The sequence below is a fragment of the Salvia hispanica genome, chromosome 4 (assembly GCF_029641045.1).
Source record: "Salvia hispanica isolate PSC_SH4W2 chromosome 4, Shi_PSC_v1, whole genome shotgun sequence".
Taxonomy (NCBI): Eukaryota; Viridiplantae; Streptophyta; class Magnoliopsida; order Lamiales; family Lamiaceae; genus Salvia; species Salvia hispanica.
Genome location: NC_142695.1, coordinates 19,795,437 through 19,821,528, shown reverse-complemented (window position 1 = coordinate 19,821,528; position 26,092 = coordinate 19,795,437).

The following is a 26,092-nucleotide window of genomic DNA, read 5'->3' as shown; positions in this document are numbered from 1 at the left end:
GTTCTTCAGTCATCTTCACGTTTTCTTTTGTTTTACTGATGGAGATCGAACATCAGTGGTTGATTAGTCGAATGCGGTCCCATTTTTACCTAGATTTTGTCTGTATAAAACCGACGCATTGTTTATTTTCCTGTCTGATCTTCTGTTTGCATTTGTGGTTATAATTTGCTTATGCTGTCTATTTGTTAAACTGACCGGGAGTAATTGTGTTTAGTGCGTCGATCGCCATGTCTGACTGAACCTTCGAGAGTTGTACATTCTGGAGACGGTAGCCAAGGCCATCAAGGTTAATTCTGTTATGAACAACCTTCTCCTCAATTTATGTTGTTATATTGTGGTCCTTTTACTCGAATTATAATCACGAGTGCCTGTTTTACTTTTTTTTTACCACAGGGAGTACCCAGCTCCGAAGGTCAAGCGTTCATAGAACCGACAAAGGGCGTCAATCTTGGTTTGATCGTGAAAAGGCAGTACTTATGGTTGCACTGAAGGATTTGGTGGCGCTCGGCCGGAAGTCAGATAATGGGTTCCGGGGCAGTTACCTCAGTAAGATCAAGGAATGGATGCAGAAGGAGTTCCCGAGGACTAATATAAAGACCAACCCACGCATTCAGTCTTAGATAACAGCGCTGAAAAAAAAGCTACAACTTGCTAGCAAAGATTCTTGATCGAAGTGGGGTTGGATTTAACGTGCATGGTGACTTCAAAATTGACTGCTCGGATGAACAATGGGATCAAATTGTGAAGGTTTGTGCCTTCTATGTTGTTGTTGAGTTCATTGATCATATGTTACTTAAGCTAATACATGTGCCTTAACAGTGTATACATGTCAACTGGTATTCTGTAGCAAGACAGCGGTGCACGCCAAATGCGCACAAGGTCTTGGCCATTTTGGGAGGATTAGAAGATTATTTTTGGCAAGGCCAAAGCCACTGGTGCGAATGCCGAGGGGGTAGCTGAGGCCGCACGAAACAGCTTTGATGAGGTGCCTGTAACTGAAATAGGGACAACAATGACTATCACCCCAGCTTTGAAGACTTTCTTGGTTATGAGCAAGTTCAGGCTACGTTTGGGGACAACTTGGTCGATGACAGAAGCGCCCACAACGGCCAGAATCCAACTGCAATGCCGGAAGTTCCAAAAACGATCAAGCGCAAGCGGAAAGTTAGTGAGGGTGATGATGCCATCGTGGAGCTCAGGAAACTGCACTCTGAGACCAATGCCTGTCTGGATACTTTGTCTGAACGTATAGGCTATGAAGTTGATTTGGGGAAAGATAGAAATGAAATCTTCCGCCATCTGAGCAACATACCTTACTTGATCTGTTTTTTTGTCTCTTATATATAATTAGACATATATGGACAATTTAGCCTTAATTAAAGGGTAGTGTGGTATGAGTTTTTTACTGTCATTCCATATGTGTTGCTGGTTTTTGTCTAGTATTATCTAACTGAACACATCGTATTATGAATGTGTAAGCACTGATGGTATCCTAGCTTTACTCACTGTTGGTGATTTCAGACTACTTATCAGCGCTGGTTGTAATTATCATTCATGGTGTGCCATTACATGTTTTATTGTTTGTGTTTTAGATTTACTACCTCTATTCGTGGACATGATATTAGATTTAAAAGTGAGATTTAAAAATAAATTAAAATTCATTATACTTAAACAATATTTGTATATAAAAGTAGTTCAATCTATGATTTTATACTCATTATACATTAATAATATATAGATTATTCTCATAATTATTTATAATGTTACCTTCTATTGTATTCTTTTAATATGACTATTATACCTGTAAATATACAATATTCCATGGACATAAAATTATACAAAATAAAATATGTTTACGATTCAAAGATGTCACAAATGTATGATATGAATGTACTCAACTTTGGGGCATTTCTTGACAGACTAATCCTCGTTGTCTTTCATTCATAGAAATCCCTTTCTCAAACGGTGATTCCATTATTAAATTTAAAATTACAAAAGTAAACAACCCATGCTATGTTGAGAATAAAAATGATGCAAATATTCCCCTCATGACAATGCGAATTCATATAATAAAAGGTAGATACTGACATAGATTAAAACTTCACCACAAAATAAGCCATTTAATACGGTGAAAATTGTTCTCGATGTATAAGAACTTGGTTGTCGATCATAGCTATGTTTACGATAATGTTAATGGAGTACATAAGATAGCCTAAGTAACACTAATATCATATGCGTGCCAAGCCAAAATATGAGGTGACCAATACATAGCTTGTCGTCAGATTCTTCTACGATTCATATGTTGGGCTTTCTAGGCATCCCCCACATGGTCTTGGGGCTATTTGAAGCGCATGAGTAAGCCAAGTTCGGGCTCATAGGTGGTTGCATGTGCGGCAATACACGGGGACCCCTTTTTCTCGACCTTGCGTTCAAGCTTACCTTTTGCGTAGGGCACATAGTAGCAAACAACAGTCTTGTTGGTCGACTCTCGGTCAACTAGGCCCCCTTCGTCGAACATGAGTTTACGTCTAGCAAACGAAAAACGAGGGTCGCTATTCACCTCGCCGAACTCAACTGATGGTTCGTTGATTTCAGGACCAGCAAAAACTTGACCCATTGTTGATTTGTGTCGGACAACACGATGATGGTCTTCTCGTGCTCTTCCCTCATGCGCATCCGAGGCGAACAAATCGCATAGTTTACTATAAGCTGGGTCGCCACGGTGGTGATAAGCACCGAGAAGATGGTTTAGCTTCAAGCAAATCAAGACATATACGACTAATCAGTAAGTTTTCTGCGAGGGAGTTTTGGTACTTACCTCAAGCGCTTCGTGCCAATTCGGAGCCACAACAATGACGACGTTGGTTTCAGTGTGCCAGAAAGTCCCCTCTAGCTTGACGATCTCATTGAAAGTTTTGATTCTCCTTTCCAGAAAGTGCAGTCGATCGACAAGCTCAAACCACTTGAAGGAGTGGCCCAACTGGTTCTGGATAGCGTTCTTGGCCTCGAAGAAGAAATGACTGGGGAAAAGGTTCCCCTCACATCCAGCGCCATGTTTCAAGGTGATTAACGTATCAAGAAAGACGACGTCAATCTCATGGCTCCACTTGTTCTCATATAGGAACGAGCATTGCGGGGGATGTTGTCTAACATTTTGAGAGAGAGGAATGGCTTGGGTAACAATGGGAGTGTATGCGTATATGTATCTACATTTTCACTGCATTTTATATGACAAACGACATTGAATACATGAGTACGATGCTTCAATTTTTTTGACATGTATCTATCTCATTAAATTTGCAGGAACCGCTGCAAAGCTCCACTAAATGAATGCACATTCTTTTTGTCATGGGGAAAGGTAAGTTAGACAAATAAAATGGGGTTTGTGAAGATTGACTACCCAATTTATTGAGAAGTGCCGCTTGCAGAGGATGCTATCATATCATATCTTCCACCTCTTGAGCCATCTCTCAACATTTACAACTCACACTCCACTATCAAAAAATTGAATGTATCTCTCAAAAGATGGTCATATTCAATATTTTTTCACCCACCACGATGGGTTTCATTCAATGTTAGATTGGAATAAATTTACAAAAATTTGTCAAATGACCATATCAACACTGCTACTTCAAACCAATACGCCAATTTTGCATTAATGATGTAAATACACATGCAATATAAGTAGAGTTTCTGCCAACATTCATCAAAACTCAAAACCATTATGAAAATGGATCCTACAAAATAGATTACTACATGTCCATAGGTTAAAATACCGTCTAAGCAAGCCATGAGACAAATAAAACTACATCATCCAAGTTCAAAATAAGTCACAGAGGAGACTAAAACAATTTGCCTATTACAATTCCAAGCAACAACAACATCACACCCAGCAAAACCTGAATGAACTGGCAGCAGAAGCGTGCGTCGGATTATCATAATTTAATAATTATTAATCGAATAAATAAATCACATAATAATCAGATCTATTTAGCAGATTATTTAGACAAAAGTTATTCGCGTAATTCTCACATGTATCATGCTCATAACTTGAATTAATCATGCTTTAAGAATATTGAAACCTAAAACATGCTTTTCTACGGAGCAGAAATAATACCTAATTAATTCTCCAAAGAATTGATGATGGCTAGCAGCTTCTCCACGTGACGCTTTGAATACTAGACCACAGATCTTCTCTCTGGTTCCCGAACTGTACTCCAATATCAGTGTGGGCTGATCTCAATGACTTAAATAAAGAAGACAGAAGAAAATCCTTTTCCAATTTGGAGAGAATTTCGAACTCCTCTTAGTAGAGGGGGACGAAAATTTTAGTAGTTAAAATTACGATTTCTGTCTCCTTTATTCTCCTATTTATATTAAGTTCCTTTTGGGCCCAGACATGGATCTATGGAAGGTTTTGGATATGGGCTCATCCAATTTACTTTTTACTAATTAAATCGAACCCACAATTTAATATAAGTTATAATTGGAATATTACGAGAAGCCACTACAAAAGTAATATTGAACTCTCCTCATCCAAATCCGAAATTATAAGTAATCCGGGTTTCCGTTTAACTTTCATTTCCCGTGGTTAAGATAAAAATATCCATTAATTAATTAATGTCTGCTATGGACTTAATTAATTAACTTCTTATTAATTACAAGAGTGGACTTAGCATGAAACGCTTATTTATTATTCATAGAGTGATCAAACTCCAACTAGCTAGGTTCCGAATAATATAACCTTGTTTCGCGCTCCTCTTGAGGACATTATCAAACGAGACTCACCTCACGCACGATTCAATATAATAGCAATCCTAGCACCGCTAGGTATTAATCACCAGTACCCAATATATCAGGATTATTGGGTTACGAAAAACCCACACCATTTGATTAGTCAAAGTAATGCATAATCGATACCGTATGCTCAATGCTAACCTAAATTGATTAAGAAACAAATATTTATCAAGACCTCGCCTTTCAGTAGATAGCCCAAGGACATGTCTTGCTGTTAGATCCGTTTAGTGCTTTACCACACCAATGTCATCTTATTTCAGTAAGACTTAGAAATATGCGGACTGACATTGCAACCTTTCACGATGGATAGTCTAATTCCATCTAGGTTGTGAAATTCATCTTTTTCTTTGTTTAGGACTGACCATGTTACCTTAAAGTGGACGCCGCCTACAACCGGTCTACTAAAACAAAGACTTAGACTTTGTTAAGTTAACTTATACATTTAAACATACATTAACATCCATTAAATGTAAAACATAACAACATTATGACAAAAATAATCTGTTTTATTCCTTGGAAAATAAAATAAGAGTTTTACAGTATTCAATCACTCGAAACGTGATTTCTAGTATACAAACTCTAACAAAACCAACACATGGTTCATCTTGTTTTCAGCTTGACAGTGGCCACAAACTCCACAACCATGAACCGATCTACCCATCTTGTTGCTCTTCACTGCATTAGTATTGCACAATCCTTTATTTGGACGATACTCTTGGTTCAACACAAAATCAAGGAGCTTCCCATTTCCAATTTTTCTATGGTAGTCATCACACCATAAAAAAGAACCCGAACGTTTTGCATTTGTAGGACATTTGTAGTAGTACCTCCCACAATGTATCGCATCGGGTCCCGCACACAACAGCTGCATCGTCCCTTCACCACATCCACACCAGGTATCAGGTATCAGGTCACTATCGATCGTTACCATCGAAAATAGCTTGCTGTATTGCTTTAAAAAGATAATTTAAAAATATCAGTACATTATAAATAAATGAAGCATTATGAAGAAGAAATAAAAAGGCAATCATGGAAAACAAATTACACAGTGTATTCGAACACACGTTGTTCCACATGGAGTTAGCCAAATCCTCCCGCATTTGTGTCCAAGTTGCAGAGGTTTCCACTTGCTCAACGAATTCAGGGTCGCCGTCGATTTCATCTAGAGCAGCTGCATGGGCGGCAACATCGACCTCCTGTTTGATTGGGTCATTACCCATTTCACCCCAGATAAAATTGTGTAGTAAGAAGCATGCCATTATCATTCGGATCTGGATCTTAATAGGGTAAAAACTAGCACTCCGAAGTATCCCCCATTTCATCTTAAGAACAGCAAAAGCACGCACGATAATGTTACGGGGTTTGCTATGACGTAATTTGAACAACTCACGTGCGTTCTGAGGTCTTTGTGTGCCAACGCCCCATTCCTTCAAATGATATCGTACATTTCTATACGGCGTCAAGAACCCTTCACAATTCGCATAAGCATTATCGCATAGGTAATAAGTTCCTAACAAAATATCACAAGTGGACAAGTTCCTCGTTATGTACTATAAATTAAATAATCAACTTTATTTAAACTGCATATATCTTAGACAAAGCTAGTGGGTAAATTAAACCTTTGGGCACCCTCAACCCTCTATCTGTACCAGTGGCGGACACACAGCCAAGGGAGGAAGGGCTTAAGCCCTCCCCAATTTTTTTTTTTTTTAATATTTTGTACTTCAAAAAATTTCAAAATGTCTGAAAAAATGTCTTTAGCCCTCATCAAATTACTGTATCTGAAGTCTAAAATGTAAAAGATTGAATGAGAAGGAGGGGCTGAAACTTGAAATTGCATAAGAAAGTTTTAAAAAAATGGCTGTCGTAGCCGCTTGAAGAAGAAGATGATATAACTAATGCTAATTAAATTAATAATAATACTCCTAGTAAAATTTGCAAATGTCAAATCTCACACCTATAGGCTACGCGGCTACACCTATATCACTTGTTCCACTTTTTTTATTAGTACAGTACGTTTTAGTGATTTAAAAATATTCAATTCTTGCACTGTAATTTCAAAATATCTAGTACTCCTACTACTCTACATGTTTTCACTACTATTATTAAATACAATAAGTTCAAATGTTTATCGTTCGATTCATTAGTCATTTTAAAATTTTGAAAACCTTTTTATCGTATATTATACTTCTTCCGTCCCAATTTAGATAAGTCGTATTTTTTTATAAAACTTCCCAACAAAATTAAGTCATTTTCCTTTTTGACTAAAAACAAAATATTCAATCACTCTTACTTAATTTTATCATATGTTCTATTATTTATTTATCTCTCCTACTTTTTTCTCTTCTCTATTTTATTCTACTTTTATTTAATCTATTCAACACAATTTCTTAATCTATGTGCCCAAATATTTGTACCAACTTAGTTCGGACAGGGGAGTATTATTAATGGCGTGGATTCCATCCACTGCCACTAATACTATTTCAACTAGTTTATCAGTTTATGTTTCAGACTAATTCAATATCACTTTCAAACTCGTGCCCTGCAGAAATCTCTATTTTTAAAGACGAAAGAAGTTTATATTCCCTCCGTCCCTAAAGAATATACAATTTGGATTCGACACAAGTTTTAATGCAAAATTTAAAAAGTAAAAGAGATATTGAAAGAAAAAGTAATTAAAGTTTTGTTAGGGGAGAATCGGTCCCACCTCATCGGATTTTTAAAATTAGAAAGTGCATATTTTTATTGTGGGACGGATGGAGTATTAACTAAAAAATTTAATGTACAGCCCCTCCCAGAAAATATTTCTGCGTCCGCCACTGATCTCTACCGACTGCATCCCTAAGCACACGAGAGTAGTCTGCAGAACCCTCCCACCCGGGTAGAAAGTATAAGAATTTCATGTTTCGATCGCACATGCAGCTAGTGTATTTGTAGAGATTTGCCCTTTCCGCATGCGATAGCGTGGCTTGTCCGCGTTACTGACAAGCACATTTATGTATGTCCCATCCAAGGCGCCGATACAGCCCTATGTTGAATCAACAACAAGCATAAAAAAAACAAACAAATTCTTACAAAAAACTGGGAAATTGCATATTCATCTAATCACACACCTATTGACCTTAAAATGTTTCCACCGAGAATTGACACAAGTGTAACTGGCTCTGTCTGTGGCAATAGAATGTCATAGAGCCTAAGGACTGCCCGTAGAACAAGATGAACATAATGCGAAATGGTTTCGCCAGAGCGTTTAAAATCAAAGCCAGTAATACGAACTTTCTTATGATGGGCTAGAATGCTGAAGAAAATAGCCACTTTTTCCTCTAACTTCACATATCTACCATTGCGCAATCCACCGACGTCTCTTAAAAGAATACACAAACGACCAAATGCATTCCTATCCATACGCAGGTTATTGAAACAGTCTATGTCACTTACTTCCACAAGTTTGTTTATATGTTTCAGCTGAGGAGACATCCTTTGTAACATCCTAGACCTTGTACGTGTCTCATTTTATATATATATTGTCTTTTGCATTACAAACCTATTAAAATTGTGTGAGCGAGTGTTATAAACAATAAGAACAAATAAGAGATTGATATTATTATTTTTATGGATAAATATTGATTTGATTTAGAAACAACTAAAATAGAAAATATTTTCTACACAGTAAATTATTAAAATAGATTATCATGTTATTAATACTACCAAATTATACTAATGAAATAAAAGTATTTTGTGATCACTTGTGAGATGCAAATAAGTTGTGTATATGTGAATTTTAATTATTATTTTCTATAATTAGTGTCCTATTTTTAATTAGTGACCAACACGTGTTTTGTTGGTCCTCTTCGTGTGGACACTTAGTAATTTATATGGAAAAAATATTACCAAAGTTAATCCTCATCTCTTCTATTTGATATTCAAAAATAAATTTAAATGTACTCAACGTTGAATTTATATAAATAAAGATAGTGGAAGCTAATAAACCGACTTTTGGAAACAATATATATATATATATGTATGTGCGCGAAAATGCTTGGGAGGAGAGATGCGGAGAGTATACAGAAATGAAGAGCAAGAGAAAGTTAAGTTTCATATGTTATTTTCTCTCAACAATAAAGCACTCACCATACACACTCACTTTTAATTACACGCATCTATATAGTACTCCCTCCGTCCCACAAAAGATGTCACACTTTCCTTTTTAGTTTGTCCCACAAAAGATGTCACATGAATATAAAAGTTCTCTATTTCCAAAGATGAGGTAGAGCTTTATACAAGCGAGAGCAAAGATGTCACACTGCTACTTCAAACCAATACGCAATGCTGCATAACATGCTAACTGCACTTTATGGGAAGGTGACATTTAACAAGTCTAAAGCAGCTATAAGGGAGCGTATAGTGGACTTCGCAGCAAAGGCCCTTGGATCGTTGCCGTATTGTTTTGGAGTCAAATCCGGCTTCAACGACATGAATTATATGTAAACCATTGTTGTTGACATGAATTATATGTAAAACGTTGTTGTTGATATGAATTAATTTGCAGGCACCGCTGCAAAGCTCCACTAAATGAATGCACATTCTTTTTTTCATGGGGAAAGGTAAGTTAGACAAATAAAATGGGGTTTATGAAGATTGACTACCCAATTTATTGAGAAGTGCCGCTTGCAGAGGATGCTATCATATCATATCTTCCACCTCTTGAGCCATCTCTCACCATTTACAACTCACACTCCACTATCAAAAAATTGAATGTATCTCTCAAAAGATGGTCATATTCAATATTTTTTCACCCACCACGATGGGTTTCATTCAATGTTAGATTGGAATAAATTTACAAAAATTTGTCAAATGACCATATCAACACTGCTACTTCAAACCAATACGTCAATTTTGCATTCATGTGACATTTAATTGATTGATTGAGCTTTGCAGCAGTGCAAAGCTCCACTATATTACATTCAAGCTCCACTATATAGTTCCACTGTATCAAACCACACTTTATACAAGCTTTTGACATTTGGTTACAAGTTGTTGACATTTCAATACAAGTTGGAGTCAGACTTGCCTCCGTGCTACTCGCTGATGAGGGCGTCCAGGCTGCCCCAGTCCTGCCAAGAGGGGTAATTACAATTACAATTCATGTTTTTAAGGTTAATTACAATTAAAAATCATGTCAACTATATATACTAGCCATGTCAACAACTAATATAATTATGTCAACTATGGTGCATATCGTGTTAACGGTACATACAAGTCATGTCAACTATGTTACACACTATGTCAACTACACGTACAAGCCATGTCAACTATACATAGAAACCATATCAACAACAATTATAAGTCATGTCATCTACACGTACAAGCCATGCCAACAACAATCAGAGTTGTTTTTTAGTTGTTAACATATACTAAAAGTTATTGACATTATTTTATTAGTTGTTGATATTTGATTTTGCTTTCTAATGACATCTATCTTATAATTTTCTTTATTAATTATGATATTTGTTTTCTGAGTTTTTGACACTTTATACAAGCTGTTGACATTTGGTTATAGGTTGTTGACATTTCAATACAATTTGTTGAACTGATTAACATTTGATATAACTGCTAAGTTCAAACTTCAGAATCCACAATAATAGTTTTAAAACCCATCCAACTATATAATTTAAGATTACTTACACATGGAGATGTAGTCATATAATTTAAGATTACTTAAACATATAATTTAATTATGCTCAATTATAATTCATGTTTTTAAGGTTAGTTACAATTAAAAATCATGTCAACTATATATATTAGTCATGTCAACAACTAATATAATTATGTTAACTATGGTGCATATCGTATCAACGACACGTACAAGCCATGTCAACTACGGTACATATCGTGTCAACTACACGTACAAGCCATGTCAACTATGTTACATACTATGTCAACTACACATAGAACCATGTTAACAACAATTATAAGTCATGTCAACAACAATTATAAGCCATGTCAACTACACATAGAACCATGTCAACAACAATTATAAGCCATGTCAACTACACATAGAAACCATGTCAACAACAATTATAAGTCATGTCAACAACAATTATAAGTCATGTCAACGACACGTACAAATCATGTCAACAACAATTATAACCAAATGTCAACTACACTTTCAAGCCATGTCAACAACAATTCAGTCATTTTATAAAACCAATATACTATTTAATCTTAGTTTTAGTTATTTTATTTTAACAATATTCTCTTCTTTCTTTTTCCCTTTCTTCTGTTGCTTTTCTTTGTTCGTTTCAACTTGTGCGTCATTCATTGGGCCTGCAGCTGGTGGTGAGATAGGAGAGGCTGATTCATTGGCTCACCCCTTTAGGATCATAACCTGGCGATGTAGGGATATTTTCTCTGTTTCTTTCTTCTGCATACCGCTTGTAAATTAGTTCTACAATGTTAGTATATAAACTGTAGGAGTAATCTAATGTCAACTCAAAGAAACATATGTAAACAAAATGATGTATTTACTTCATCAAAGAAATGTCCAAATTTAAAAGTTGGAAATTCAGTCAAATCTTCAAGAACTTCCTTTTTTTTCAGCAATAACTATTGATTCAGATATTGTTTTCCAGTGATCAATAGTATCAGGCTTGTCTTGAAGGAACGTCTTGGACAAATGAAGAAACTTGTCGGCCACATATTCAAGTGGAGTCGTTTGGCTTCCAAGTGCAGATCTATACATATCAAACACCAATCCAAATAAAAAAATTAGATTTGATGTGTGAGGGAGCTTCTTTAAGGACCTTGACAAGATTGATCTTCTCGTAATTCATGTGATTAATGTTTTTCACTACATTCTGTATGAATTCTTTTAGGAGTAGGTTCTGGGAAAACCCAACACCACTGTCATCAACATCAGGCATTTGTTGTTGAGGCACTTGTTCTTCCTCAATGGACCCAACTTCACCGCCAACGACTGCCTTTCTCTCCACCACGATATCATCTCCCGTCTCCTCCCCCATTACATCCTCTGGTCCAAAACATACAGTATATATATAGGGTTTTCATCTACCAAAAGAAGTCCTTAAGTATAGAAATACAGACTATATATGGACCGTCAGATTTGGAGATTAATGGCCATGATCTGGAATGACTCCTCGTTTTTGTTGGGTCATAATAAGACGGATTTGTGTCATGTGAGGGGTAAATTAGGAATCAAAAAAATTAAAAACCGTCGTTCCTTTTTTGAGTGCGGATTAATTGGGAGTCATTACTCCACACTCTCTTTTCAACGAAAACTCCTCTACTTTCCCTCAAATCTTCTTCTTCTTCCACAAAATCAAGAAAAACCCTACCTCTACACAAATCGGCTACTCCACAAAACCCTCATCCTAATTTACGATTATGAAATCGACGAGGTGGGTGAACCAAAAGCCTACTTCAACAATGGTCGACACTCGAGCTTCTGGATCGGCAAGACATAACGGAAAAGGTTAGTAAGATTTCATACAACGATTGACTTAAAATTGACAAAATCTGGCAAAATTTTCACTTCAATTGGTTGGATTTCAATTCAATCTGGTAGTTTTTAATTGTGTTTTTTTTTTCATAATCAAAAGGGCGTTCTTCCACAAAATCCTCAACTGAAGTGAGGCCTGGTATTGATGACACAAAACAAGGTTACAGTTATATTTTTTTTAACCTTATGTACCTATGCTTTTGAAGAACTCATGAATGGTATGGGATATGATGGAGTTACACCAATTATATGGTGACTTGCTATGGGAAAAACACCTAATTTTTATGCTTGGTTTGTGTTAATGTTATTCACTAATTTGTTGATATTTCAGATACAACACCACATAACAAAATCAGTCCAGAAGGGGAAAAAAAGAAAGGAACGGCTGAAGATGAGAAAAACTTCCATTACAATGACCTTGGAATGCTTTCCTCTTGTTTCTTGTAGACGATAGCCCATGTGATGAGCATTACTCGATACATTGGGTCATAGTAAATGATATTTATGTCATAGCATTGTTAGGTTAATTTGTGTCATAATATACCAACATTCGAGGTATGACATAAACTACTGAGTTCCAGAATGTCTCATACAATTTGATCGAAATGTTCGTATCAAACATATTGAATATTAGTACGACCGAATATTGGGTCATAATAAATGAATATTTGGGTCATAGCATCATATGGTTAATTTGTGTCATAATAAACCACTAGAAAAGGAGGGATCAACAAAGTGTGCATCAATTGAAGCTATTAATGTCGGGAGCAAGTATACAGCAGAAAATGTGAAATGTAGTAATCAGAAGTGAAATGTTTTGGAATTACTTTACATATTATTATGTAGATACTATTATGATGTACTTTGATGTTCAGTAAGTAAATGACTCATTCAAGGTATTGCCATGCTATAAATTAATTTTGATGGCCACTTTGTGATTTTAGGGCAAGTGGAAAAGGCGTTGTCAGGATAGGGGTCTAGCATCAGACGTTGCAGATATTCATGGCCGGTTACATTGGTTATTTTATTCACCAATTGAAATGAGGGACTTTAGAATTTTCCACTCATCACCTTGCTTTTGTAGTTTAGATATGTCATTGGATTTTATGTTTGACATCTTATTATATGTTATTTAAGAAAACATGGTTTGATTCCTCAGTAAATCTCCGTTGCATCTTGATATTGTGAGTTTGCTTTAGTTATTAATGTGACAAACTATTTGTATCAATAAGGGTCATTGTTATATGAAAATGTCTGGGGCTTGAAAAACTGAAATACAAGTCATTCTTTTATAGATTATAGAGCATAATAATGACATATTCATGTCATACCATCTATCACAACATAACAACGTCAAAAAAGAGTCATCATAGAACATAAAAAAGGTATATACGAGTCATAAAATATGCTATCACAGCATAATAATAGTATCGTCAGATCATATTTTACATTTCAAAATATGCTACAATGTGATATAGCAAAACTCAATCTTATTGCAGAAACACAGAACCACACCCAGATGTCATTTTTAGACAATATGGAGGTCGTTCTTAGTCGGTTTTAGGTAATGACCGTAAGCATGACCTAAAATGATCTAAAAATGACATCCGTATTTTGCAAATTCGGATTTTGTAATATGACCTAAAACAAACTAACCGTGTCTTATTTTATACTATGACTTAAAACAAACTAAAAATGACCTAAAACAAACTAACCATTATCAATGGAGTGATGAAGGAGAAGAAATCAAATGACAATCTGGTACAGAATATATAAACGATTAATTTATATTGAGGATGAAATAAAAACTTGTAGACGTAGAAATAACCGTATGATGATGATGAAAAAATCGCAAAGTGAAGTCTGGGTTAGAATTAACGGTGATTTAAAGACGACGATGATAAAATTGACTAATTTATTCGATAAAATTGATTCTGGTGAAGAAAGTGAATCATGGTTAATAATTTTTCACGAAGATATGGAGTGAGAGAAAGAAATCTTTATTGAAATAAGAATATTGCATGATTGTAGGGATTACCATAACAAGAGGAATATTGATGTACCAAAATTAGCCTTCATCGTTTATTTAAAATTTATAATGGAAGAGAAATCAAATTAAAATAGCCATCAGATCTAATCTTAAGATGAAAAAACCGTCTAATCCTAAGGTTAAAAGTTGGTATGTATTTCTTTATTTAAGCTCATTCTTGTTTTGATTAAAATCCTATATATATATATATATATATATATGGAGATGATCAAAACAAGTATGTGTTTAAATCCAGAAATGCAGCCCAAATCTTGGCTATAGGATTAGATGATCTAATGGTCAATAAATCCAAATCTTATAATATGACCTAAAACTACTTAATTATGACCTTCCGTGTTTTGGGTTAATTATTGACCATTAGATCATCTAATCCTAGGGCCAAGATTTGGGCTGCATTTCTGGATTTAAATGCATACTTGTTTTGATCATCTCCCTATATATATATATATATATATATAGGGGTGTATTTAGATTAAAACCATAATGTATATTAAAACATCAAACCATGTAAAATAATGTACATTATAGACACTAATAATGTACATTTTATTCATGTATAATGTACTGTCAGCATAATGTACAGAATTCATATAATGTAAATGTACATTATTAGTGTGTACAATATTTAGAACATTACATTATACATGAATAAAATGTACATTATTAGTGTGTATAATGTACATTATTTACATGGTTTGATGTTTTAATATACATTATGGTTTTCATCTGAATACACCCCTATATATATATATATATAGGGATGTGATCAGGTCCATAAGTGAAATTCTGTCAAAAATCAAAGCAAATCTCAACCATTGGATCCTGTGATGTAACCGTTAGATTAATGCCACGTGTCATCTAATAATGTAGATTGTGTAGTCTAATAATGTAGCTCGACGAATAATGTAACGCGCTTTAGTCTAATAATGTAGATTGTGTAGTCTAATAATGTAGTTCGGCTACTAATGTAACGCTTATAATGTAATAATGTAGCTCGGATATTATGATCACAATCATCCAATCTAAGGATCCAAGGGCAGAGATTCACTTTGATATTTGACAAGATTTCACTTATGAACCATAGCGCACCCCTATATATATATATATAGGGATGTATTCAAATCCTTTTCATATCTTTTGTCTTTTTTCCTTCTTAATCCTAGCCCCACGATTTTGTCATCTGACGGTTAGATTAATGCCACGTGTCATTTAATAATGCACATTTTCATTCTAATAATGCACAACGGCTAATAATGCAACATTATAGACTAATAATGCATTGATCACAACCATCCAATTTAAGGATCCAATGGCTAAGATTAAGAAGGAAATAGGACACTTAGGGTGCAAAGGAGCCTAACGCACCCCTATATATATATATATATATATGTACCACATCATTCATTCATTCATTTATTCATTCAGGAAAACGCTTCATATTTTGGAACGGAGTGGAGCCACGACTGTGCCTCACTGAAACACACCTCATCAAAGAGCTTCTGTCCAAATACAACAGCCTCTCCGTGAAATCCTGGCTCCAGCAGTAGGGCTCCAAGCATTTCATCGGCCGCGGCCTCTTGATGGCTAACGGCAACGACTGGTACCACCAGCGCCATATCAACAGTCAACAGTCAATTAGTGAAATCGATCCTGTTTATAATGTGAATATAACTATGTCAACAGTCATTCAAACAAGCATACACAATGTCAATATCCTGTTTATAATGCACAGTCTAATTAGTGAAATTGATCATGTTTATAATGTGAATATAACTATGACAACAGCAATTCAAACAAACATACACTATGTCAACAATATACAATATCATGTTAACAGATGTATACTTTTATAGCTATGTCAATAGCTATTGAATAAAATGTCAATAATCTTAAAAATTTAAACAAATCCTTAACTGGAAGGTGATGCTTGATGTTCTCTGATGTTCAATTGCGCTTCTTCAATTGCTAATCAACAAAAAAAATCATCAGAAATTGAATTCATAAGAAAACTGGTTATTCTAGTATTAATCACATCAAAATCATACTACTAATGAATCGAAGAAGGAAAATCCCCCCAAAATCAAGGAAAATCAGAGAAATCGTCCACAATTTCACATCAATGTCGCAACCAGATCGGCGCCAAATTATGGGAGGTAAATTGCGACGAGCACGGAATCAAATTTGGTATATTAAAACACATCTGGATTTATTCCGTTTTTTCCAGCAGCATTGTTCATTTCCATCTCTTCCGATTCTACCATCGCTAATCAACAAAAAAATTTAGCAAGAATCGAATTCATAAAAAACGAAATCCAGATGTGTTTTAATACACCAAAATCGAAGCAATATACTTAAAATTTGAATCAATTTCTTAACTTGAAAAAGTCGCTTCAACCGTCGCCGATTTGGAATGCCTATTCTCTTCGATCGATGCTTCAGCCAATTCAACTTCAATCGATGTTTCAACCGATTCTTTTCAATTTTGCTCTTCTATCGTCATTGTAGAAAACTCTGTTTGAATGTTTACGGTTTGAATTTTGAAGATCAGTGAGATTTTGCAGATTTTGAAGGGGTTCAAATTGTATGAATTGTATGAAGATTTGAAGATTTGAAGATGAGTTTAAGAGAGGTTTTAAGAAATTAGATTGAAATACGTTTTTATGTTTTAAGCTTTTTTATTAATGTAATTACAATTATACCCCCTTGTTGACATAATGTGGTATTTGTTGACATTTTGTTAATCTTGTGGATTAGTGGCCCATATTGCATCTCATTTCTCAATTTAGCTAAATAATCTCAACCTAACAAGACCCTATATATATATAGGGGAATGTTATATTGCTAACTCATAACTTAATTGTTAACTACAACTAAATAATAGCCATTATATATTCAAATTAAGGGCTTAGATCATTAATCCCTAAATGTCAATACGATCAACGAAAAACGTCAATAAGGCCATAAGATTAATTCCAAAAAATATCAATAGGGGTATTAATGTCAATTAACTACATGTTTAGTTATAACTAACTTTTAAAAGAAATCCCAAAACTTTAAATTCATATAACATATATCAAATTAAAAATAATTTCATAAGGATTCCAACGATATCATACATCCATATGTTCCGACGTCAAACTTTGAAAAAAAATTCAAATTTTTTAAATTTTTTCGTACAAGCAGAAATGTCAACATACTATATAAAATATGTCAACATAATACATGTAGAATGTCAATATAAGCAATGAGTTAACATTCTTAAAACATTGTGTTGACATTATCAAAGCATTGTGTTGATATTTTCGGAACACTATATTGATATTTTTATCCAAAACCCTAATTTGGAGTTTTTTTTTTATCTTTTTCGATTTAATTAATGAAAACGAAAATTACACTTGGCAAAATTATAGACCCCACGTTTTCTAAAATCCTATGGCCTTAAATTAGTTGTAGTTAGCATATATATATATAGGGGAGTGATCAATTGCTAACTAATTAACAATCTCAAACTAAGACTAAATCTTAGCCATTAGATTATAAGATCTAGTGGTTGGAATAATGTCACATGTATTATATTTTTAATTAAGAAAATTAATAAATAAAATTAGAGGGTATTAATGTCAATTCCCTCTCATTAAAATCATCTTCAAACTTTAAATTTATGTAACTCTCTCGATTTAAATTATTTTTTCGCAAAAAATATATCAAATTAAAGATAATTTTATAAGGATTCCAACGAGATCTCAATTGCATATGTTCCGACGACGTTCGGATGATGAAATTTCATATTTTTATTTTAGTTTTGGTAAATGTTTGATAACCAGATTTTTATCAACAAATACATCAAAAAATCTCAATAAAACCATGTAAAAATCTCAATAAATATGTGTTGATATTTTCTTGTACTAGTGTTGATATTCTTATGTCATATTGTTGATATTTGTAATACACTATGTTGATATAAAAAAACATTCATGAAAATTATCATATGATAACATAATGACGATATTACCCTTTTGTTGATATTTTGTCCACTATTTATTGAGATTCGTAAGATTTAATCTCATCCACTCATTTTAAAATCTAAGGGTGGAGATTTGGTCTTGATTTTTTGATCAGGGTGCTATAAGCATTAGAATATGACCATATATATATATATATAAAGACTGTTTTTTGTCCGTTGGATTAGCCGATCTCATCAATATCTAATGGCTAGATTAATTTGGAAGATATTATTAATTTAATCACTAATTATCATTAAAGGCCAATTTTGTCAATCTCTCATTTCGTTAGTTATGGTAAGTCCTATGATATTGCTATTTCCTCTATTCACTAACTAATTGTCAGCGTGACTTTCCAGTAAACAATCCTTAATTTCTCTCTTTCATATCTTCCATGAAGATTCATACGATCTTCATTTCATTTTCCGTTCTAATTAGTTTCCAGTTTGTTCTTCTTCTTTTTCTTCACGGACTTTGAGTTTGCATTCCATAATTTCAAAGTGACTTCAGTTTAATTTTTTTTGGAGTCCATTTTATTTGCACTGGCAGGTTGTTTGAAATTACTCATATTCGTGTGCAGATTTGTAGTTTAATGTCATGACTCGATATTGGATCATTATGACTCAATTTACACATATTTTTCCATGACTTAAATTTCAGTCTAGTATGACCCAGAAGAATACGTGATGTTTTGGGTCAACCGACAAAGTAATCTTTTATTTAGTAGTTTTATGTCATGACTCGTATATTCCATTATTATGACCCTGTTTACCCATACGTTTCCATGACTCGAATATCCGTTTAGTATGACCCAAAAGCTGAATTGTATTGTGTTATTGTTTGTGTATTCTTCGGTCGTGCTTATATTTGATTTTTTTTATTATGTTACAACCATGAGAAGAATAGTGTATTTGTTTTTTACAATATGTTCAATACATGAAAATATTCTTCGATCGTACTTATATTAAGTTTGTTTGAAACGAACAACTCAATCAAATTTTATGAGGCATTCTTGTACTCAGTAGTTTTATGTCATGCCTCGAATGTTGGTATATTATGACACAAATCAACCTAACAATGATATGACACAGTTATTCATTTATTATGACACAATGTATCGAGTAATTCTCATCACATGAATTGTTCAAGTTTTTCTCACCTTAAAGATGAAATAGCATATATTAACAATGACATCCAACCGACAGATGAACATGTTTTGAAAAAATAGAATTGCAGGCTCTAAACATCGATTCAATAAAATAGTGGCAATCTATAAAGAAATGAACAAAAAGTTTCAGAAGCTTTAGGTATGACATAACCATTGTTTAAGAAACGTAGTTTGCTATCATCCTTTCTACGTTGATCTTTTTTTTTCTTGCTCTCCTTTGCATAATGCTTGGACGCCGACTCTTTATTCAGTAATGCGCTATGATTATTTCTTGCCAGCATCAACACACGATTGTATTTTCCTCTTAGATACTGAAACACACCTTTGTTTTTAGTCGATAGTCCACAATTCCATTGACCTTCTCTTTCACCCATGTATACTTCAAGGTGTCTGAGCAAATAAACACCGCTGTCATCACTATTACCTGTCGTTCTCCAACTCATCCTCAACCTCTGAATAGGAACGTTGATCACTGTTTTGCAATGATTGTGACAACCAATCATGGTTAAATACTTACAAAAGAACGTCCTATGCAAGACATACACTGTGTCAGTATAAATAACATTTAAGTAGTTCTGTGAGGACTAATGTGTCACACATACCAATGTCTCCGGGGCACGACCGTAGGTGAATGACACAAATCCTACACAAGTATGACAATATTATTATATGGCACACAAAATGTAGTGCATCAATTTCTTGAATCATAGTGGAATAAGCATTAAAGTTTCTCAAGTTTGCAACTAACTAATACATTTTACATATATTATATGATTCAAATGTTATATACACATATCTTACACAAATATGACATTTATATTACCACATCACAGACACAATTAATTACATTCAAAGTCATTAAAATAAAATAAAGAAGCACAACTCAACTCAATAGTGAGAATACACAGCAGAGAGAGGAATATGTGACATGTTCCATCTGAATATTTTATATTCCTTGTCGTTGGTCATGTTGATGAATTATTTACACACTCCCTTAGTATGATGTGCAAACTATATCAACATAATGTTCAATGTGGTTAAGAATGACATAAGAGTGGACATTTGATGACATGTTCCAACTTTATTATGAGGTGCAATATCAGTACCATTAACAGTGGTTGTATGAGACATTGTTGTACTCAGTAGTTTATGTCATGACTCAAATAATGAACTATTATGACCCTGATTACCCATACTTTAGCATGACTCATGTATCCGGTTATTATGACCTAAAAGCACTAATGTTGTGCACCGTGTGTAAAAATGACATCCCAGTGGACAATCTATGACATGTTCCACCTAATTTACGTAGATAAGAATAAATTCCACCGAGTCAAACAAACCAATGTAAATGTTTAACCTTTTGCAGCATGTTTTAAGTTTCCAGCCCCTTCCTTCCCAATGGCAGAGGTTTCTACTTCCCCAATGATTGCATCTGTACAATAAAACAATGTTAATATTAATAGGTGACGTCATAAAACAACCATTGTGTAATAGAGATATCATATCAATCACAGCAAGTTATGATTTGTGTTAAAAGTAAGCACCTTTTCCAGAAATGGAAATATCTTCACCTATTTATTTATCTTTTTCTCCTTCAGCAACCATATTTGGAGGTGGTATACAGATCATCAACTTAGTTTCTCAAAAAGGACAGTTAAGTAAAGTAAATAGATATAACTTTAACCTTGTTAAAATGACCACCGGCTCAACAAACTATTATATGTTCCCACTTAATTATGTACTAACAATTATATTCCAAAGTGTCAAACCAATAAATTCATATTTACAACCTTTCTCCGCATTGTTTGCACTTGCTGCCGGATCTATCCCTTTCGTATTCCCCTCCAAACTCACTGCATAAAAACAATGTTAATACTGTGGCGTACTCGTCAATAAACAGCAATTGTGTAGTTGAGATACAGTCACAAGCATATCATGTTATGATTTATGTTTACTGACCTTTTTCATAATTCGTTAAATCCTTTGCATTTCCTATCCATTTTTCACTGTCTGCAGAGGTATTCGTTTGTAGTGCTGTATATGAAGCATCAACAATTTAGTGTTTAACATTTACACAAACAAAGAATAATAGTATGACTTATTTTCCATCAATTATATCTCGTATTTGTCCTTTTACAAAAGTATATCACATCTTACTTAACTCATTCTTCAGAAAACAGAGGTACAAAATGAGAATAGGTATATGTTGAACCAAGATACCAAATCGAGAAGTTTTTCAGTCGAACATGTAACAGAGCAGATTAAGAAAAAACCAGCGAACAAAAAACAGAGTGCCGAAAAAGAATTAAAACTTCATTACTTCAAATAATAACCCAGACAATGTAATCGACATACCTTTGTGGTTTCTAAGTTTTGGCGGTGCCTTCTTCTTCACATTAGTTCGTTGATAGACTAGGTCATAGCCAACAAATGGAATTGAAATTTGGGTCAGATTTGAGTTGAGTTTCGGTGAAATTGAAAAATAAACAAAACATACAAACCTTTTCCGTCATGTGTTCCGGTTCCAGAAGATCTAGTGTCCACCATGGTTGAAAAATACACTCCAGACGATCTTGAAGACGATTTTGATGCCCAGACGATCCCTTCTTCGGTGAATCAATTGTTAGAGCTTCCTAGGGTTTCGACGAATCTGATACCAAGATGATTTGGATGATTTTTAGTGAAGTTTGTAGGGTTTGCGGATTTTGTGGTGGTATTTGGGTGAGAGAGAGGAATTGAATGGCGCGGGAACCGAAGAATCCACTTAATAACGTGTGGATTAATGATCCCAATTAATCTGCTCTTGAAAAACGGAAAGGGCGGTTCATTGTATTTTCCATTCCTAAATTACGCTTACATGACATAAATCACTCTTATTATGATCCACAGAAAATGTTGAAAAACCCAGATCATTACCGTTCATTTCCAGATCTTACGGTCCATGTTTAGTCTGTATTTCTGTACTTAAGGGCTTATTTTGGTAGATGAAAACCATATATATATATATATATATATATATATATATATATATATATAAATCATAGTTAAAGAATATGCTTGATATTTCTGAGATGTGAAATAAAAGGTGAAATTTATATACACTGAGTTGTGGCTCATTGATAAGGCTAATTTCATGCATCGGTTATGTGGTGAAAAACACTTTATTCTACTGGGTCTAACGCAGTTTTAAGCCAGGTGTGTGAAGGAATTGCTAGATCCAGCTGGAGGCAAGGGACTAGCGAAGGGAAGTAAAGGAAAGTGAGCCGAGTTGAAGAGAAAAAAAATGGCTAGACGAAGGAAGTCAATAGCTGAGGGCAACAAAGACTATTCATACCTCGCTGGACCCACGTCTACGCCTATATATAGAAGAGCATGCAGCACACGCCAGATATATGATTTTGCTCTCAGCCCACACACTCACAAACACACTTGGGAAAAATGGGAATTCCGGGGTAGTTAAGGGTTTCTAGGGGTTCATCTTCGGCGAAAGTTAGTGGTAACACCGTCCTCACGGAGGGCGAAGAAACAATCAGTTTACATTCAGTTTTCTGCACTTTTATTCCGTCGAACTTCATTGTTTTGGAAGTCGATTGGTTGTTTGCTATTACCGTTATCTATGCATTTGGTTTATGTCATGATGGTGTTTATTTTGTGTTGATTTATGTTGATTCTGAGTTCTTTGTTTGAGGTTTTATTTCGGCAGTTGAATGTTACTCTCTGTTTTGGATAATTCTGTGCTTGATTTGGGAAATAGGTTGTGGATCTGTGTTGTTGTTGTTGATCGGTGGTTGTTTGGCGAATCTGTAGCTATGGATATACTTTTGGTCGGAGTTTGTTTCGGATGCTTGGATCCGGAGTGGATTTAGCATCCGAGGTTGGATCTGAACAGGGGAATCAAGTTGTGCATGGATTTCGAACTTTTTGCTCTCTTTTCATTTTACTTCGTCTAGTAGTCGCAGATCTGCTTAGTTTTAATTGTTCTTCGTTTAATTGCTTTAAATTTCAGTCTGCTTCGTCTTCGATCCACGTTCCATCTTTATTTTTTTTTTACTAAAACTTTTATGCAAATTGTTGGAGAAGATGATGTCGCTGTTAGTTAGTACTTTAGTTAGTTGTTTTCCAGCTTTTCATCCGTACTTTACCTTTTCAGTAAATGGTCCCCACCGTCAGTTCATTTCCCAGGTCTAGGTAATTTAGAAAATAGTTTCTTAGATCTAGTGTTTGTCTCATTTTCCAGTTATATGCATGATTTCTGTTCTGCCTAGATCTAGCTGTTAGCGTAGCAGATTTCACTCCAAGTTTAGTTTAATTTCCTCAACCCAAAAATGCGTGGCAACAGCCAACCCAAAAATAGTCCTGAATCCTTGAGCATGTTTAATTGCGCATTCATCTCTGTGGGATCGATCCCTACTTCCCTGTGCTAATTTTAGTATACGTGGTTGAGGGTTTTTGAAGCGGTATTCTGTGTGTCCGACGACCGAGATCTTCCAACGATCCGTGAGTTCCTAGACCCTGTGATCTAGTGGATTCGCTGGACCTAGGAAACTTTTTATTCCTTTCTGTGCACGCGGTCTAAACAAAAGTTGTAGTAGCAGCCTAGCTTCACTTATATAAACCACTAAATTTTCAGGCAAAGATATTGTTGATGTTTTGGTTGATATGAGTTTTAGACACTCCACGTGTTATCAGGGTTGGCGGCTGACGCATTATGACAACCTTCTCCTCCTCGTCATTTTACATGTTGACCAATGTATAAACATATAGAGTGGTGAGAGAGTCTCAATACAGTTTCAAAATGGTTTAAAATATGAAACAGATAAATATTGATTTCTAAGTTTATCTTATATGGGTGTTTTACGAATTTTACATATAGGTTAATTGCTTAAAAAATTCATATCTATATAATTATAAGAATATAGGACAAAGGGTTGGTTGGGGTGTGACAGTTTAGGTGGTATCAGAGCAGGGATAGGATCTCATTGGGATAATCTGCATTTGTACGTATCATATGAAACATGTTGGTCATATGTTGCCTATTTATTTGACTATGTCAGGAATATAGACATCACTGAGCATGTGTCACTGAGGAGAGAAGGGTCAGCCGCCCTGCATAATTGTTTATTACTACCTCTGTCCCTGAAAATTTGATACAGTTTACTATTTCGGTCCGTCCCTGAAAATTTGATACACTTCACTTTTACTATTTTTGGTAGTGGACCCCATATTCCACTAACTCACTCATACTCACATTTTATTATAAAACTAATACTTTAAAAGTAGGACGCACATCCCACCAACTTTTTCAACTCACTTTCCATTACATTTCTTAAAACCCGTGTCGAGTCAAAGTGTAGCAAATTTTGGGGGACGGAGGTAGTATATGAGTATTTATATATATATATATATATATATATATGTGGTATCACATGGAAATTATTAGTGAATATCTTGATTGGTAGAAATGTACTTATGATAGTGTACAATTGTTAATAGATTTTGTAAATATAAATATGAGATGTGTGTTATAGTATCTAGCTAACTAATCCTCCCCTAAGCCAACATAGTTATAATTGAATGCTCCCATAAGCAAACATAACCATAATAAGATTATATTACTTTCTCTTTTATTGAGTGGAAAGTTTTATCTAATAAATAGAGAAAAGTCAAACTATTAATTGTATCAGTTGAACTTATCAATCAGACCCATATTTATATGAAATGCAAAGGGAATATTTTTATCAAGACAGTAGTCATGAAATGATATGTGTAGACCTTTTTGTAAAATAAACAATTGACAAAAATATATTACGATGAGTTAAAATCTATACACACATAAGATTAAAGGAACATGAAAAGTATATTCGATTATAAGTGTGAATATAGATTCGTAAAGTATAAGTATTGATTTCTTAGACCATAAGTTTAAATTCATAGTTTTGTAATCAGTCCTAAGTTGTTGATTAAAATGTGCATCATTTAATTATATATAGTGTGTGTACTTGTGTGAATCCTTGAAGTTGAGAAAGTTATTCTTTTGAAAATGTGATATCTTGAGGGATCTCGTGTTAGAATAAAAGTGTATTGAACACAAGAAGTTTGTGATTTTGTAAAGTCAAAAGATTACTGAAGTATGGGGCAGAGTTTCCGACTGACAAAGAAGGTGACTGTGTGGGACTGGCCACTCCACATAATCCAAATCTTTGGATCGCTGACTCCCCAACGCCCTAAATTTGCCTCAGGATTTATTATTATTAATTCTTCTATTCTCATTCTTTTACCAAATCTTTTGAGTTGCAGCTGCATAATCTATAATTTACTTTCTTGATTAGTAAGAGCATCCACAATGGTCGGGTCGGATGATCATCCGCCCTAGTGTTCGCCCTAGTGATTGCCACATCAACATTTCTTAGTCCGACCTTTCCTTCTGCAGTGGTTTTGCCCTAGTGTCCACTCTATCAATTAAAACCCATTTTGTATTTAATTTTTAATGTTATTATTTTTTATTTTCGTTTTCAATTACTAAAATACCAAAATATATTGTATTAAACACCACA